The following is a 19906-nucleotide window of genomic DNA, read 5'->3' as shown; positions in this document are numbered from 1 at the left end:
CTGTTGTCAATCTCCAAGCTCCAACTGGTTATCCCCATGGGACCCACAATAAACAGACACACACTAACACAGTCTTCTCAGAGTCCAACTGCCAGTCAAGCTGATGTCATCATGTTGTGGGATGCACTAGGGATGCGTGATGACATCTGTCACAACTTAAAATTGCAAATAAATATTAAAAAAATCGGGAATTGAAGGGCCACTCAGAAATGTGTGGCACTCTATTATTTTGCCCTCAAAATTGGTAAATACTGAGGAATTTGGTACAGCTGACAGGTATGATAACGGTCCAAAAAATATAATAAAACTCTGGATATTCTGCTAAATTTTGGACAAATGAGAAATGTGGGTAGATTCAGGAGAAAGAAATGGGGGGGGTGGAAATGGGCTTAAAACTGCAAGACACCAATTGTGATAAGTACAAATTAATTAAAACAGATTATGGAGAATATGTTTGAGGGATAGAAGGTGGAATTGGGGAGAACTCTACAGTGAAACCATTCAATAATGGGAAAAATTCAATGAGGAAAACTGTAAGGGAAAAGTACAGCTGTGTACACTTACCATAAATGGAGATGTTCATAGGTTCATACTAGACTATCTGCCTGAGGGCATTTACAAGCCCAGCCCATCGTTTTGTGGCTTACGCCACCCCTTTAGTATGGGGAACTATACCCATTATTTTGCTGTGCCTCTGTCGAGCAGTGACACTGAGGTAATCCCTGGGGTATATCTGCGATCTCCCATCCATTGGTCAAGATTTCTCTTGAACAAGGCCAGCGAGGTGCTCTGCCTCACATGTACCGGGATTTTGTTCCACAGCATAGGGAGTCTTTGGGTGATGAATCTATCCCTCCAGCATGTCCTATTAATAGCCGTGTCGAGGTTTAAGTCTCCCGCCCTTGTGGCTCTGATGGATCTAGATTTTTTGAGGTGAAGCATATTCATCAAATCTGGGTCTGACATGGCCTTGTATGTTAGGCAAAGGTCACCTCTGAGCAAGCGGTAAGCGACTGAATAGAGCTGGAGTTCTTTCAGTCGGGCAGCATAGGACAGATGTTTGAGACCCTTTATCCTTTTGGTGAGGAACTTTGTGGCCTCTCCAGCTGCTGCAAGTGTCGGGTCAGATACATCCCGAATGGGGCATTGTACTCAATCATTGGTCTGATGAGTGATGAGTAAAGGGAGACTATGACCTCCCTTGATCTAGATGAGAATCCCTTCATGATAAGGTGGGCAATGTAGAAGGTCTTCCTAACTACTTTAGCTACATGGGTGTCGAATGACAGACTACTATCAACCTGGGTCCCCAGGTCCCTGATAACTTCTTCTGTGCTCAGTGGATTGCCACCTATTTGGTAGCTAGGGGTAACCTTGTTTTTCCCAAAGGGTATGACTATGCATTTTGGCATTTAACTTCAGGCCGTGGCTCTGGCACCAGTTATCCGTTTCTGTGAGACCCTTCTGAAGGATATCTGTGTCAGATGCGTTTTCTACTATGGCCCAGTTTGCAGTCATCTGCAAACTTTGTCAGCCATAACCCTCCTGTGTGCTTGTACTGGAAAAGTAGATGCCAAACAAGAGTGGGCCTAGGACTGAGCCCTGTGGGACACCACTTGTGACAGGCTTTGAGTCTGACATGGCGCCAGCAACTCTGACCCTGTGGGTTCTGTCACTCAGCCAGTTTGCAACCCATCTTGTGATGTATGGGTTAACATTTAAGCTGATGAGTTTTTCAATGATACCCGAGTGGGGTATTGTATCAAGGCCTTAGCCAGATCGAGGTAGGCTGTATGGACTGCCTTTCCTCGCCAATTGCTTTGGTGACTGTTTCAAAAAGTCAACCAAGTTTAAAAGGCATGATCTGCCTTTGACAAAGCCAAACTGGGTTGGATCCAAAGTCTGCAAATTCCTATGTCTTTATTTATGAGGTCCATTATGATCCTCTCCATGGCTTTGCAGATAAGGCTTGTCAAGCTAATGGGCGGTAATTTCCAGGGTCGGTGGAGGCACCGCCTTTGTGAAGTGGGACCACAGTTGCAGTGCGCCACTCCTGGCACGTATCCAGAGGTAAGACTTTGATTAAACAGCTGTCCTAGCTGTGGGTTTAATTCCTCATTGAGTTCGTGGAGCACACAGCCGGGGACACCATCAGGTCCCATGGATGCTGTGTTTTTGCTTTGGAGAGAGCAGTTCTCACTTGGGCACTGGAGATGTTTGGGGGCTGCAATCGCTTGGTATAGATATCTCTCCTTTGGGGAGGGGAGAAGTTTGCACTGAACCTGTCAGCCAGTATGTTGGCAATGTCTGTAGGATCAGTAATCTTCACATCATTTTGAACTAGTTCTGAGCATATCTGGGAGTTTCCTCCTAGGTTTCTAACATAGCTAAAGAAGACCTTATGATTGTCTTTTGAGTCTTTAGCTATTTTTCTCTCAAATTTGCTTTGGATGATTTTATGAGAGCTCTTAGTTTTTACTTATAGTGATCAAGGGTGTCTTACCTTTTAAGGATTTTGCTCTATCTTGTAGTAGCTTCCTCCTTTTGTTGTAGAGTTTGTTTATGGCTCGGGTCCACCAGACTGGACGCTTGCCTTTGGTACAAAGAGTCTTTGTTTTGCTTGGGATTGCCTTATCCATGCAGTCCTGCAGGTGCTGGTAGAAGGCATTTGTAAGTGATTCAGCGGCTTGAGTACTGTTTTCCACCGGCTCGGGGGCCTTAAAGGAGACCACACTAGTCTTTAGAAGTGTGAAGTCGGCTTTTGAGAAGTTCTTTACTGTGGTCTTTTTTATTTCAGGTGGGGGTGGGATGAGGACCTCCAGCGAGATTAGTTTGTGATCTGATCTCACCAGTGAGGGGTATACTTCCGGTGTTGAACATTGTGCTCCCATGTTTGTGATGATGAGATCAAGTATGTTATCTCCTCTTGTGGGGATGGTGACTAGTTGTTCCATGGCATTTGAGTTTATGAATTCCTGGAACTTTTGGGCTAGGGTGTTTGGGCTTGAGTAGTGTTCCCAGTCTATATTAGGGTAATTGAAGTCACCTAGTATGATGGTGTTTGGTGATACATTTATCCCCTCTAGTGTTTTCAGGAAGGCCATGTGAGGTTCCTGAGTTTGTGAGGGTGGCCTGTAACATGCTACAATTTGCAGAGCAGTCTTGCCTATGGTTAATTGCACCTGGATGGTCTCCGATGCATCGCGTTGCCACCAGTCTTGAGGTGTGAGTGTCCTTGATGAATATGAATACCCCCACTCCTGTCTTGGTATTGTCTGGATTTTGGGACCGGAACGTATGATATGAGGTAAAACCTGATAGCTGGGGTGCTCTCAGGAGCCTTGAACCAGGTTTCTGTCACAGCACAGACATCGATGTTCTCCATACTGAGAAGGGCCTCGAGGGCGTGCATTTTGAGATTTAGACTTCTGGCATTGAGCAGCATTACCCTTAGTTTTTTTCCTTTTTTGTGTTCTAGGGTGGTAGGTTTAGAATTTGAGCCTTGCCTAAAAAGGCACTATGGGGTGGCAAGAGCCTTTGCCAATATCCGAATCCCAGGGTGACAGGTGCAAGCCGCCCTCATGGCAGCGTGGCTTGTCCAGCATGTCATCCCAGGCAGACAGATACTGGATCCCCTTTGAATGACACCAGTGTTTAAGCCAATTGTTAAAGCTGATCATTTATCTCTGTATTGTGGCATCATTCTTGGTGAAGGTAGGATACTGCTCAAGGTCAGGGTCATACCTGCCTGGGCTACATAATCAGAGAGCTCCTCAATGTCTCTTTTCATGTAGTCCAAGGAGGTACGTCTCAGGTCGTTTACACCAGCGTGGACAATGACTGAGTCATATTTGTACCTGCTGTTGAGAGACCTGAGTGCTTGCTATGTGGCGGATTCTAGCGCCCGACAGGCAGCTTACTGTGACCTTCTCCTTACTCAGTCTGGTGAGCGGACGCCAGTGTGTCTGACTATGGAGTCACCAATGACTAGTGTGTCTGGCATTGTGTTTGGCCTTAAGGGCTGTGACTGTTTGACACTCTGACTGTGAGGTCTATGTGTTGCAGGTGTTGTGTTCTGAGGTGGTGGTTGTTTGGGTGTCTGCTTTGGTGGCCTCTGCTGTTTTGGTAGGTTTTGATCAGAGCCTCGAGTATGTCTTTGTGTGTTTATGTGTATGATTTGAGGTTGTAATGGTACTATGTGAGACTGGGTCTATAGTGTGTGTGGTAACCTTCTCCTCCTGACTGGTCTTGCCAGTCCTGTGTTGAGAGAGCTCAGCCTCCAGTTTGGCCGTATAGTTGCATCTCTCGCATGTATTTGTGTTTTGTGGGAGGAGGAGAGGGTTGTCTGTGTACATGAGGCAATTGTAACATTGCCTCAGTATTCCCAGGTTCACCAGCTGAGCAGGAGAGGACACTAGCAACTGATCCCTTGACATGTAGAAGGATAGACAAAAACTTTAAAAAAGATTCAGGGGGATGTGGGTGACCGAGAATTGGGGGGTTACCTTTTTGGGGTACTATCTATGACAAGAGTGCCGTATCAAGGTAATACGTACTGTAGGAGCAAGTGCTAGGTTTAACAGATAGAGAATAGTCTACTTGGAGTCAAGTGGAGATGATCTTTTTAGTTATAGGATACGCTGATTAGATCAGTAGTATAGTTCGAGGAAGGTAGTTTTAAGGGAAAATTTGAAGAGTGGACTTTAGGTAGCCCGAATAGTTTTGAGTGTTCGAGTGTATTCACTGTTGCAGTCATTACATTTGGGTAATCTGCTTGCAGGTAGTCCTCAGTCGGCCTGATTAACAAAGTCTTTTGTCCTGCATCAGTTGCTGTCCCTTCTTCCATGACGCCAGGTCGTCAGGGGTATAAAACATGCAGCCGACGCCATTACATCAGTTTTTCTTGCCCCAGATATCAGGTGCCCCCCTAATGGGAAGCAATTAAACATAAAAGCACAAAGATATACCTCTAACAAAAAAGCAAATATACCAAAAAGGCTTTTAAGCATAGTAAAGGAAAGTAGAGGTATAGCCAAAAGAAGTTAAGGGGACGGAGGGAGGGTAACCAGGACTGCAACAGTGAATACACTCGAACATCTACATTTATGGTAAGTGTATGCAACTGTACTATGTTCTTTGTGTTTCACTGTTGCAGTCATTACATTTGGGTAGATTCCCAAAGCTATGGTTGAGAGGAGGAATTTAGACAGCATTAGGGCCAGCTATAAGGCCCTGCAAGACCGAAGTGGCAAAGCCAGCTCTGGATTTAGAGAAAATTGGCAAATGATAATGCTTGGTGAAAGTATGTACAGAACTCCAGGTAGCAGCTTCTAGGATGTCCCTGGTAGGGACGCCTCTGAGAAAGGCTGCAGAGGTATATGCAGCCCTGGTGGAGTCAGGTCTGATCCCCTGGGGTATAGGTTTTCCATGGTGCTTATAGCAGAAATTAATGCAATGGCTTACCCATTTAGAAATGGTTTGCTTTGAAATAGCCTTCCCCTCAGCCCCTGCAGCAAATGCCACCATCAGTTGTTCAGATTTCCTTTGAGATTTAGTCATGTCCAAGTAGAATCTAAGTTGTCTGTGCACATTTAAGGAATGCAGTATCCATTCCCCTTTATTCTGTGAATTTGGAAAGAAGGTTGGCAAATGAATGGACTGATTAAGAGCCATACTGGATACCACCTTGGGCATGAAGGATGGATTGGTTCCGAGGGACATCCTGTCCGCATGAAAGATGATGAAAGGCTCCACTGCCATAAGGGCCTGTAATTCAGATACCCTTCTAGCTGAAGTGATTGGTAAAAGGAAAGTTGTTTTCCAAGAAAGAAATTTTAAGTCTGCAGTAGCAGCTGGCTCGAAAGGAGGTAGAGCGAGTTTCTCCAAGACAAAGTTAAGGTCCCAGGCTGGGGTTGGAGCTCTCCTGGGTGGTCTCAGGAACTGCTTGCACAGTGGATGAGAGAAGAGGGGAGGTTCTGTGTTATAATGAGCTGAAATGGCTGAGGAGTGGATTTTAATGGAGGAAAAATACAGACCCTTGTGAAGCATCTCAAGTATTGTAAAATCTGAGGTAAACTGGGCACTGCTGTGCTCATTCCTAGAGATTGGTTCCAGATACAGAATCTTTTCCATTTTTCTGCATAAGATGTTCTAGTACTAGGCCTCCTTGCCTCTAAAATGATATCCATCACAGGTTTGCTAAGGAATGGTAAAGGAGAGATTAAGTAATTAGCCGGGCTGCAAGGTTCAGTGTTAGAATCTGAGGGTGCAGAATCTGGTTCTCCTGCTGAGACAGCAGGGAAGGAGTCTGAGGCAGGTGCCATGGAGATAACCGTGACACACTGCGCAGGAGGGGGTACCAGTGTTGGTGCGGCCAGTCTGGAGCAATCAAAATCATCCTTGGTTTGTCCTGTTTGATTTTTAGTAGTACTTTGGAGAGCAGAGGCTGTGGGGGAAGGCAAAGACTGATAGGTTTTTCCAGCTGAAGGACAGAGCATCCACTTTCTAGGATTGTTTGTGGGGTGTCCTTGTGCAAAATTTGTCCAATTGTTAATTCTGGGAGAGGCAAACAGGTTTATATCTGGGCTCCCCCATTTGCTTGTCAACATGTTGAAAATCCTTGGTTCCAGTTTCCACTCGTGTGGGTCCATGAGGTTTCTGCTTAGTCCGTCTGCCTGTGTATTTAATTTTCCTGGCAGGAATTGAGCTTGTAGGTGCACTTGGGTAGCTCAAGGCTGTGTTCCACAATGCCATGGCTAGTCTGCAGGGGGGGGGTAAGAATGTTTACCCCCCTGCTTGTTTATGTACCACATAACAGTGGTGTTGTCCGTCTTTACCATTAGTTGTCCTGGAAGAATGTGGTCCTTGAAGGATGTTAGAGCATTCTGTACAGCTAACATTTCTTTTTGATTGATATGCAGGTGCATTTGATTTGGGTTACATTTGCCCTGAATGCACTTCCCTGCCAGATGATCCCCCATGCATAGTCTGATCCATCTGTTGTTAGGGTTTGGGCAGCAGGGGGTAGTGTGAAAGGCCTCTGCCCACCAAAGGAACTCTAGGTGTAGGCAAGGTATGATAGAAATCATTGTTTCTAGGTCTTGAGAATGTAAACACCATAAGCTTTTTAGATACCACTGTAATTTCCTCATATGCAGTCTTGCATATGGAATTAGAAGAATACAGGAGGCCATGAACCCCAAGACTTGCAGTATTTGTCTTGCAGATAGCAGGGTTTTTGTGGCCAGTTGTTTGAAGTAGGTTGTCAAATGAATTTACTTTTCTGGCGTGAGGTAAGCCATCTGGGAAGTTGTATTCAAGCTTGCGTCCAGGAATATAACTTGTTGACAGGGTACCAGGTGTGATTTATTTTCGTTTATGGTGTACCCCAGACAAGTCAGAACCCTTTTTACAAAGGCCAGATGATTCAAAAGTATGTTGTGGCTTTCTGCCTGAATTAGATAATCGTCCAGGTATGGGTATATTTGAATATTTCTTTGCCTGCAAAATGCAATAACTGGTGCTAGGCACTTTGTGAATACCCTGGGCGCAGTAGATAAGCCAAAGGGCAGTGCAGATAACTGATAGTACATGTAGCCTGCTTTGAAGCGTAGGTATCTTCTGCAAGATTCCCTGATTGGGATGTGCAGGTATGCTTCTTTTAAATCTAGTGTTGCCAACCAGGCATCTTTGCCTAGCATAGGAAGTAATTGGTGAAGAGTCAGCATCTTGAATTTTGGAATCTCCAAAAAGGTGTTTAGAGTAGACAGGTCCAGGATAGAACACCATGAATTGTCTTTTCTGGGTACCAGGAAAAGTCTCGAGTAGAAACCTTGTCCCTTTTCCTCTTCTGGTACTAGCTTAATAGCCCCCATGCTTATGACAGAAAGTACTTGTTTTTGGGCCTCTGCCCACTGATTTGGGGTAGGTCCGGCCACCCACTTGGTGTTGGCAACATATGGAAGTTAAATCTGTATCCCTGGGACACTATATTTAAAACTCATTTGTCCTGGGTAATGAGTTCCCAATTCTTTGCATGAAGAGCAATCTTTCCCCCCAAAGGGGCAGTCAGTTGATAAGTGCTTAGAAATTTTAAAAGGAAGTCATTGAGACAGTTTACCATAGGGGGAAGTCTTATTATTCCCAGACTTGGAAGTGGAGGCCCCCCACTACTTAGTTCTGTGAGTCCCCTGGGACTGAAACCTGAGTTTTTTGCTGTGTCTGGGTTTGGCTTGAGAAGACCTGGAAGGGGCTGGAAAGGACCAATTCTTAGAGGGCCAGTGCCTACTAAATCTAGGAGGCTGAACTTGTAAAAAATCTTTAACAGTTTGCATAGATTTAGCTTTATCTTCCATCTTTTTAAGAACTTCCTCAGCCTTGTTGCCAAACAGGCGGCCCTGATTTAAAGGAGCATCCAACAATTTAGCTTTAACGTGATCATGCAAAGATTGCTCCTTAAGCCAAGCATGCCTTCTGAGCACAGACCTAGTAACAGCAGCCCTGCAAGAGGCCTCTAATGAATCAAAACCACATTGCAAAGTATGTTTTCCAACTTGTTCGGCAGAATGCATTAATTCCTGTAATTCTTTATTTTCCACACAGTCAGGAATCAACATCATTTTCTGTTTAAGCAGTCCAACAACATGTTGCTGATATTTTAACATATGAAACTGGCAGTTTAGAGCCCTAATGGCCAAGGTTGCAGAAGTGCAAACCTTCTTTCTCCATCTATCCAGCGCCCTGGAGTCTCTATCAGAAGGGGTAGGATTTTTAGCAGTAGAGGCCTTAATGCCCATGGGCCCCTGTGAAATAGTCTCTGGATCTGCAATAGGATTTTTGAAAAGGGACTCAGGGACACTGTAGTATCTGTCAGGTTTTCTGGGAGCAGGAGGCAGGGAATCAGGGGCCAAACTAGACTCCGAAAAAGCATAATCAACAATGTCTAATACAGGAGGAATAGCTAAAGGCATATGCTGAGGTAGGAGAAGGAAATCCCTAAGCCTCTTTTTTGAATCAGAAAAATCCTGGCTTTCCCAGTGGAAATGCTCCATTAGAGTATGTAAGGTTCCCCAAAAGAAAAATCCACAGGAGGGGAAGCAGGGGGAATACAGTCCTCTGCATTAGAATCTTCATAAGTAGGTAAGGACAAATCCAGATCATCAGAAGAGTCAGAAAAAACAGAATCCTGATCAGAAGATTCATAATCAACTTCAGTCCTAGGCCTCTTAGAAGGGGTGGGGGGGGGGGGGGGTTGGCTACCCCTGATTAGAGTTATTAGATCTTCAGCAATTCTTATCGTTTGTTTTGTAGGCATAGAGGCCTGAGCATGTGGCCTGGCCATCGTTTTTTTAGACATAGATCGAGATTTAGGCCTAAGTAATGAAGGAGGCATCGATTTAATATGCAAGCCCGTAGGCCTGAATACACCCTCAGAAGCCAGTGCCTGCACAGCGGCTCCGGACTCATCCAAGGTAGAGACATCCGTGGGTTCCATAGCTGAAGCATCTTGCGGCATACCGGACTCTGAATGGGTCTCAGTAGAGGCCTGCGAATCAGAAGTAGTGGGTATCAGGGGCTGTGAAAGCGCCTCACTGAGTACCGGTGAACTGGCGACTGGCTTAGGAAAAGAGTCGTTGGCAGTTTTGGACCTTGGCGGCCTGTCTCTGTCTTTATCTTTGTGTTTTTTCGAAATCCTGGTAGTCGGACAGCTAACAGATGACATTTCTGGATAATTAAACTGAGAACTGAAATATTTAGAGGTGAAAATATATAAACAACAGATAGCGCGCGGATTAACTAAAGCACAAAACCGACAGCAAGGTACGTTGTGGTCAGGGCCCAGGCAAGGAATGCAGTACGAATGAAAATCTTTATGGGGTATTTGCTTTCCACAAGTAATGCAATTATTAACTTTTACTGACATCGGTAAGGAGGAAAAAAAAAAAAGTTTCCCCACGGGGTACTTAGCTTTAGTTGAAGACTTTGGTTCTGAAACTCGAAAACGAAAATTTCAGGAGTCGGCTGACCGGCACTTGCTAACTGCTTCTGCTTCGGGCACCGTACGGCAAGAAAGACTGATGTAATGGCGTCGGCTGCATGTTTTATACCCCTGACGTCATTGGAAGGAGGGACAGCAACCGACGCAGGACCCAAGACTTTGTTAATCAGGCCGACTGAGGTCAACCTGCAAGCAGATAACGCAAATGTAATGACTGCAACAGTGAAATACGAAGAACATCTAAGGAAAAGGGTGAGAGAGAAGAAATGGTTGCAAAGCATATTGACAAAAAATGGGCTGAGAGACATACAGATGCAGTTCTAATGCTGACAGACTTGATATAAGAAAGCCTAGAAGGGATAGGGAGGAGACTGGACAGACTTTGGTGTTGGTGAAAATAGAAGTATTGCTGAAGGCAGCTTGCCACAGGAAAATTAAGTCCAACCTTGTTAGGCAAGTGGGAACAAACAACTTGATCAAGGAAAAAAGCAGAGGTGATTATGAGAAAGCTAAAGTATATGGATGAACACATGGAAGACATGTTTAATACTTTCAGAAGTTTTACCAATGCCAAGTACTACTAAACAATGAAGGAAACAATTCTGTGTTTTCAGCAACTCAATAAACTGAGATGCATGGACAGACAGTTTGGATTTGGTGGGAAACGATGAGATATACATGACAGCATTGGAAGCTGTTTGCTGAAGACTATTTTGTTCTTACTATACCATACCAGAAGTTATGCAGTCATTCTCAGCCAATCAGAAGTCTGTTGCCAGATACACTATGATGGTAATATTACAGACTCCCTGTAGACATATTATCAAGAACTATGTGACATCTTCTCTGATGCCCACTTACACAGGAAGACTACAGTGGGATATAAAAATGTATGCACACCACATACATCTAATAATTAAAAACATGCATGCATTACAGATGTTTGAATTATTTCACAATTCTGCTTTACAGCAAGAGGTTCTCCCATTCGATTCTCGGCTGGGCTTGGGAGTGCCTTCTGTGTGGAGTCTGCATGTCCTCCCCATGGTTGGGTAGCGTTCGAAAGACATGCATGCGTAAATGGGCGTGCCTTCGTTGAAGGTTGAGCGTCGAGCTGGCATCCCGGCGTTTCGTAAAAGTCAACTGCCAATCATTAGCAGACCGGAGTTCTGCTCTGGCGACCCCTTACTGGGAAAAGCCGAAAGACAAACAACAACAACAGGCAAAGGGACGTTTTACACATCATCTTAGAAACTAAACATCCTAATTCATACAAACGTGTGAAAGCTGAATCTTACGTGATTGTACATGTCTAGCTGTTTGCACGACTTTAAAAACACAGCATAACTGTTAAATTTTTATTCAAAGTATTACAGTTATTTTTATGAAAGGGATGAGCCAGTTTAATTAACGTAAATCACATTTGTAAGCTGTTTGCATGTCAACCATGTGGGATAATCCCACTACAGTTGACTGCTCACCAAGCACATTACGGCTTTAAGTGCCCACACACAGGTTTGGAGTGTACAAAAAGCATCCCAGTTATGCAGCGTTGCACAGCTGCCTTCTACATGCAGCAGGCTGTATATGTTCTGCTATCCAGGTACCATATGGCCCCAGAGAAGACGGCTATCTAATTGCAAACTGGATCCATTCCATAAGCTAGTTTATTAATGCACAGCAAAGTGCAAACACTATAACACCATAAACTGAAGGATATGTAACCTGACAACAATCATAATAACCTAAAATGACATACAAGCCAGCCAGTACTACCAGCATGAGGCAAGTAAGGATAGCATGAAGTCATCTGGAAATAGAGTGAAAAGACTATAATAGGTATTATACTCTGATAGCACTGCACAGTTTTTTCTGTGCTATCAAGGAAACAATTATAGGACACTGGAACAGGCAAAGATCTAGTTATGCAGGACAGTATATAAGGGATGAATACATACAAGAAGTCATACGTGAACGAACTGAAGAGCAGTCCATTGACATGGACAGGTTACAGTAAAAACACACTATGTTAGAAAGATGACAGTTCAAACCACAGAAGCTTGTATAGCCAAGCATCACAACAGGCAGATGTCTATTCTCACACATGGCAAACATCAAGGACAACAAAGTATCAGGCTAATAGCTGGCTAGCTAACAAGTCCAGCATGTTCACTATTTTGCTATGTATGCACTGCAGACATAAGTAGAACCGAATGCTGTGTCACACAAGAGTCTTTGTTTTTTTCTTATCTCACTTAAGAGTCTTAAGGTAAAGTACTATCAGTGACACTTGGCTGAGAAAGATTTCTTACTGAAGTGAAAGTGCAGAAGTAGTGCGGAGGTAAGTGTACTTAAAATGCTTAATTTATTTATTCATTCATTCACATATGCATCTATTTGATGTTTTATGTTAACAGTGACATTGGACAGATCCACAAAAGCCCCCTTCCAGTCACAGCCAGGAAGTATAACGCATGGAAAAGTAATAGTTGTAAAACACAAAACAATAAAATGCAAATAAAACAAGAAGGCAAAAATTGAAAGCAATCATGGATTTCAAAAAGAATATTCAGCAGAAAATGCTGAGTACTAAATGATGTCTGGACTACAGCTGTAAAAAAAAAATCTGAATTGAGCATACAGCTAAATTACCTAAATGAATATATTTATAATGAACTGGCACTTCTGTGATGCACAAAGTTTATCTGTAAAAATGATTTTACAGACTGGGATGCATGTAGTAAAAACTATTAAATGAAAAAGATAAAGATATACAGTAGTACAGACTGACTCTGTTTTATAAAGCCAAATATACTGTGGCAGACAAGCAGAAAAGCAGGAGGTGGGTGGATACCATCAATTCAAACAGGATGTTGCCACCCTTCGAGTTATTAAGAGAGAGACACTATCAAAAAATGTTTACACTTAGACAGATGGGCAGCATTCAACCAAAACACAAGTATGCATGTGAAGAAAGCAGATATTTGATATAAAATCACAGCAAAAATATTGATGACCAAGTTAGTGGTTTCAGTACAAATACTGATGAAGCTTAATGGACAACAGCAAAAAAATCTTTAAAAAGCACAGGATGGAACCAGTGTTGTTCTGATACCTTCTTTTCTGGATGTTTTTCTGTGGAAAGAAAGGATTGGGAAGACGCTTTCACCACGTTTTGAAAACACACTCAGAGACACAGTGACAGACAATACATTTAAATGGCACACAGTTAAAAGATAAAATCTGAATATCCTCTCAACACCCATTATTTCTCAGCCTCAGAACTCCAATGTCCAGGCTTCATTCCTGATTTCTGGTCACTGTTATGTGTTATGTGACCTATGTCTGTGCAAGGTTGTCCAGGTACTCCATTTTCCTCCCACCTTCCAAAAACATGCAAGTTGACTGGCTATACTAAACTGACCACGTAGTTATACCTTGCATTTACCCTAGTTATTGGAGCTCATGTCGTGTCTGAAAATGGTACATAGACTAGCCACCTTACCTCTTTAACAAATGCTAAAAAAACATAAGCATACACTTTTCAGAACTCACAAAAGCATGTTGCCTTTAATCATAGTCAGATTATCTAAGCGTGGATATTAGATTTCTAGCTTAGAACAGTTCTTCAGCAAACTGCTATAGCTAGACAGAAGGACACTACAAAACTGCACAACTCTTTAGCAAACATATGCAGTAGTAAAGATGCGCCCCTTGCTCTATCTTTGGTCCACTACTGTTTACAATTGGTAGAGTAACCAAATGTGGGATCTCCATGTACAGTGAGTGCAGAAAACGTTGCAATTAAGTTTACCACACTTGCAAAACAGTTAGGGAGAAATGTCCTAGCCCAGAATGTTTCCAACTCTAGGACATTATTATGTGGCAAAATTGTAGAAAGACCCAATAGGTAACTGTCTTTGTTTTTACCTCAAAAAGCTGATCCTGTGCAGATTACAGAAATAACAAGAATGTTGGTTCATAGGTTGGTACTAGGCTATCAGCCCTAGGGCCTATACAAGCCTAGCCATAACAATTCCCTGGCTATTTCTTCCCACATTATTTACTTTCCTGGACCCCTGTCTAGCAGGGCGACTGACGTGATCCCTGGGGTGAATTTCCTTTCTCCCATCCAATCTTCAAGGTTCCTCTTGAAGAGGTCCAAAGAGGCACTCTGCTTGACATGTATGGGCAATCTATTCCAGAGTCTGGGGAGTCTCTGGGTCAGGAACCTGTCCCTCCAGCATGTTTTGTTTATTGTGATGACAAGGTTTAGATCCCTGGAGCGTGTAGCTCTGAGGGATTGGGATTTCTTTAAGTGTAGCATGTCCAACAGCTCTGGGTTTGACATGGCCTTGTATCTTAAGCAGAGATCGCCTCTGAGTAGACGATATGCGACAGAGTATAGCTTGAGTTTTTTAAGGCGGTCAGCGTAGGGCATCTGCTTTAGGCCTGTGATTCTTTTAGTGAGGTATTTCTGAGGCCTTTCCAGTTGTTGCAGATGTCTTGAGAGGAACATACCAAATGGGGCGTTGTATTCTATAATGGGTCTAATGAGGGATGAGTACAGTGGGACAATGACCTCCTTTTTCTGGATGAAAAGCCCTTCGTGATGAGGTGTGCCACATAGAAGGATTTCCTGACTGTTGTGGCGATGTGGTTATCGAAGGTGAGACCACTGTCCACCTGTATCCCTAAGTCTCTTATCACACTTTCTGTGTTTAGTGTACTGCCACCTATATGGTAATTCATGGATACATGTTTTTTCCCAAAGGGGATAACAATACATTTCTTGGCATTGAGCTTGAGCCCATGGCTCTGGCACCAAGCATCTGTTTCTGTAAGGCCCTTTTGTAGAGTATCCACATCATTTGGGATTCAATAATAGCTCCCAGTTTGCAGTCATCTGCAAACTTTGTTAGCCAGAGTCCCTTAGTGTTGACCTGTACTTCAGAGAAGTAGATGCCAAACAAGAGCGCCCCAGGACTGAACCCTGAGGTACTCCACTTGTCACTTGTCTGGAGCTGGATTTGGAGTCGGCTACTTTTACAGTGTGGGTTCTATCAGTAAGCCATTTAGCAACCCATTGGGTGACATAGGGATTAATGCCCAACTTAGTAAGTTTATCTATGATTCCAGAGTGGGGGATGGTGTCAAAGGCTTTGGCAAGGTCTAGATAGGCTGTGTGGACCACCTTACCCTTGTCCATGGCTCTGGAGACTGATTCAAAGATGTCAATCAGGTTCAGGAGACAAGATCGGCCCTTCACAAACCCAAACTGGGTGGGGTCCAGTGTTTGAAGGTTGCCAATGTCTTTGTTTATAAGTTCCATGATAATACGCTCCATGGCCTTGCAGATAAGGCTTGTCAGACTGATGGGACGGTAGTTTCCGGGATCCAAGGTGGATCCCCCCTTGCGGATTGGGATAACTGTAGCTCTGTGCCTGAGGTGAGGCTATGATTAAACATGACACTTAGGTGAGGTGACAGTTCATATTGTAGTTCATGTAGTACACAGCCCGGGATGTCATCTGGTCCCATGGATGCTGTATTCTTGGCTTTAGAGAGTGTGTTTTGTACCTGTGTGGCCGTTATTACTGGAATTTGTCAATCTTCCGGTATTGAGATGGGCCATTTAGGGGGTGAGAGGGGGGTGAAGTTGGCACTGAATCGATCTGCCAGGATATTGGCAATATCCTTCGGATCAGTATATTTAATGCCATTCTGTTTTAGCTCAGAGCAGATCTGAGCATTGCCATTTAGATTCTTGACAGTTATAGAATGCTTTGTGGTTGTCTTTGGAATCTTTGGCAATTTTATTTTCGTAACTAGCTTTGGAGGATTTTATGAGGCATCTCAGTTTCTTACTGAGGCTAGTAAGGGAGTTTTTTGCATCCTGGGATTTTCCTCTTTTCTGCAAAAGTTTCTTCCTTTTGTTGTAAAGTTTGCTTATGGCAGGGGACCACCAGATTGGCTTCCTTTTTTTGGATGAGAGTATTTTGGTTCTATTTGGGATGGCACGATTCATGCATGAGTGGATGTGCTCGTACAGTGCCTTAGTGTAGGATTCAGCAGTTGAACTTTCAGTTCCCGTCTGCATGGGTGTCATGAAGTTTGTCACTTCTGACTTGAGTAGCATGACGCTGGCTTTCGAGAAGTTTTTTATGGTGGTTTCTTTACTGGGGGGTGGGGGATGTGGATGTTAAGGGTGATTAGCTTATGGTCAGACCTGACTAACGAGGGGGTGACCATAGGTATGGAGCATTGATTTCCCATATTGGTAATGACCAGGTCTAGGATATTGGAGCCCCTGGTGGGACTATGGATTAGTTGATCCAGGGCGTTGGAATTTATGAATTCCAAGAACCGTTGTGCAAAGGTGTTGGGACATGAGTAGTTTTCCCAGTTAATGGCAGGGTAGTTAAAATCACCCAGTATTAGGGTGTTTGGTTCTATCTTAATATTTTCCAGTATGTTTAGAAAGGTGTAGTGAGAATCTTGGGGTATGGTGGGGGCTACAATTTGGATTGCAGTCTTACCTAGTGTTAGTTGCACTTGGAGAATTTCAGACACATTGTGTTGGCCAACTAGCCTGGTGGTGTGAATATCCTTGGTGAATATTAACACTCCTCCACCTTTAGTGTTAAGGTCCTGGTTTAGTGGCCGAAAAGTGTGGTAAGAGTTGTAGCCTGGTATTACAGGGGTGCTCTCTGGAGCCTTGAACCAGGTCTCAGTTACTGCACAGATATCGATGTTCTCCATTTTTAGGAGTGCCTCGAGAGAGTGCATTTTGAAGTTTAGACTTCTAGCATTGAGTAGCATTACCTTCAGATTTTGCATGCTTGTACCTGTTACGGTGGTGGTTTTGTCCTTTGAAGTTTGCCTAAAAAAGGCACTATAGGGGTGGCAAGAGCCTTAGCCAGTAACCTGAATACCAGGGGCGACAGGTGCAGACCATCTCTGGCAAAGCATCATGGTCTGTCAATCATGTCATCCCAGGCAGACAGATACTGGATCCCCTTTGAATGACACCATAAGCTTAGCCAATTGTTGAAGTCAATCATTTTATCCTTATATTGTGGTATCATTCTGGGCGAAGGCAGGATGCTACTCAGGGCTAGGGTCATACCTGCCTGGGCCACATGATCCGAGAGCTCTTCCATGTCTCTTTTCATGTAGTCCAGGGAGGTACGTCTCAAGTCATTCACTCCAACATGGACAATGACAGAGTCATATTTGTACTTGTTGTGGAGTGACTTGAGTGCATGCGTTATGTGGCGGATCCTGGCACCCGACAGGCAGCTGACTGTAATTTTCTCCTTATTCAACCTGGTGAGAGGGACATCAGTGTGCCGGACTATAGAGTCACCTATGACTAAAGTGTTAGGTACATTGTCTTGCCTTAGGGGCTGTTGCTGGGTGGCATACTGGTGTTGTGAACTATGTGACACATTGGTTGTGATTGGTGTTTGTTTGCGTTTCAGCTTCAGAGGTCTTTGTTGCTTGGGCAGGTTACAGTTAAGGGCCACTGCATATCTGGATTTAGTGTTGCTATATGTGGGTGTTGGTGGTGCGGGTTTAGAAGGGCTATGTGTTGCTTGAGGTGTAGTGTGGGTGTTAACCTTCTCCTCTTCACTGTTTAGCACAATCTTGGGTGGAGAGAGCTTTGCTTCCATTTTGGCTATGTAAGTGCATCTCTCACAGGTTGTAGTGTTGGGTGGTAGGAGGAGAGGGTTGTCTGTGTATTTGAGGCAATTGCTGCATTGCCCCAGATTCACCAGGTGGACAGGAGAAATCACCGGGAGCTGACCCTTGGACATGCCTGGTTTGGGGCTTTTTTTTTTTTTCTTTGTAAAGTACAGGAGCCGTTTCCTTAGCAAAGTACTTTGCAATTATAGGCTGTTTAGTGCCCACTATTAATTTCTCCTTGTTAACAAGGAGAGTTCAGTGTTTGTATGAGTTTAAGGCTTCCTAGTGCTTTCCAGCAGGTATTAGAGAAAGTGCTAGTCACAGGGATGCTTAAAGGTAAGATTGAAAAGAATGCACTCTGCAGTGTGCACTAGAGAAGTTAGATGTGAAAGTAGGTAACTTGAGTTTTACCTGTTTAAAAAGTTCAGGTTTAGTGGAGAGTTACTATTTTTAAAACAGCAAGATGGATTGAAAGGGGTGGTCACTTTTGTATTTTGGTACTATGAAATACTGTAGGATGGCCAATAAATTTAAATAATTGAAGGGGTGGGATTTCAAAAATGATGATTTTGTGATTACTCACATAAGCCAGTGAAAGTAGAGGGAAATGAGATATATGGTCAGATTAACTTAAGAGGCGGGCAACTAGAAAGACAGTGGTATTTAACAACACAACTTAAATGGGTGGGAAGGTGGGAAAAAATTCTGCCTGACTCAGAACAGAGAGAGCTGTGGTCTCTCTTGAAGTTTTAGTACGCTGTTAAAACAGAATGCAAACAAAACACAAGGTAAAGAAAAACAAACTACAGTATTCAAAATATAGAAAGGCAATACAGTAATACAAAAAATAAAAGCAAACTAACCTTTCCTTCACAGCAAAGTGTAGCAGAGTCTGGGTGAGCCTTTCTGGTAAAGTAACAGTTTGTAGGTAACCAAACCACAGAGAAAAACAACTGGAACGTACTATAAAATTTATTCGTAAAAGAGCAAAGCTTTTAGGTTAAACAACCCTTCCTCAGTGCAAGAATAGTCTTCAGCAAACAGCTTCCTATTCTGTCATGTATATCTCATCGTTTTCCACTAAATCCAAACTATCTGTCCATGTATCTCAGTATACTGAGTTGCTGAAATAACAGAAATGTTTCCTTCATTGTTTAGTAGTACTTGGTGTTGGTAGAACTTCTGAAAGTATTGAACATGTCTTCCTTGTTGTCATCCATCTTCTTCAGCTTTCCCATAAGCCCCTCTGCAAAATGTAAAGCGAGACTGTGACAATATGATGGGGCTATTATACAACTTGAGTGCCCATAAAAAGTACAGGGGCAAGATCGTGCACTGAGGAAGGGTTGTTTAACCTGAAAGCTTTGCTCTTTTATGAATAAATGTTATAGTAAGTTGTTCCAGTTGTTTTTCTCTGTGTCTCAGATTACAGAAATGGTTGCCATACCTTTATTTGGGGTTATCTTAAATAACTCACTGCAGGTTGACATTTATGTCGTGCAAGCCATGAAAAAATACAATATCCTGTGTCGCTATTACCAACTTTGATCCTTCCTTTATAGCACAGACACACAATAAACTTAATACCCTACTGAAACCTAAGTGATAGTATGAATTTGTGTTCCACACATACTGCTTTAAAACCCTTATAAATGAACTTGAACCTGTTTATTAGAGACCTGCTACATTTGTGACTGCAGTAAATTCCATCAGTAGAAAGATGAACACCTTTCATCTAAACATCACCTTCAAGATTATCCAGATTAACAACTGTCCTGCACTCAGTAACTGAGGCTTCATATTCATCTTAGGCTGTTCTTATTTTCCTAGGCAGTACCCTACCTACTTTACTTAGTGCTTATATGTGTAAATTCTCCTCCTTAGCATCTAAGACAAACAAGTAAGCAGGGTTTAAAAGCATTACAAATCTGGAGGTTGCTGGCTTCTATTCACTTCATATAATTTCTAACTTTACTTTTCACTGAACTGCTTGCCATTGCATCTTTAAGTACTGCATTTTCCTCAGCAAAGAATGCACAGAACTCGCAAGATTAATTGCTAGCACCCGAAGACAGCTCATCTCCATGTAAAAATAGTCAGCAATGAGAAAAAAAACAGCTAACATCTCTAACAATGCATGAAGAAATCTTTATAAATTTCACCCCAGACAGAATGTACAACAGTCTTCAGAAGCAGAGACATCTGTACTGCAAATTTGCT

At 43.2% G+C, this 19906-nt stretch overlaps 1 protein-coding gene across 4 annotated transcripts in view; it reads right to left on the bottom strand.

The window, feature by feature from the left end:
- The window catches only part of ABITRAM (actin binding transcription modulator), a 355528-nt gene that overhangs the window by 36672 nt on the left and 298950 nt on the right, over positions 1 to 19906 (bottom strand). The window lies entirely within an intron of this gene.

The sequence above is a fragment of the Protopterus annectens genome, chromosome 3.part0 (assembly GCF_019279795.1).
Source record: "Protopterus annectens isolate FY-2018-M chromosome 3.part0, PAN1.0, whole genome shotgun sequence".
Taxonomy (NCBI): Eukaryota; Metazoa; Chordata; order Ceratodontiformes; family Protopteridae; genus Protopterus; species Protopterus annectens.
This window is presented reverse-complemented; position numbering and strand designations above follow the sequence as displayed.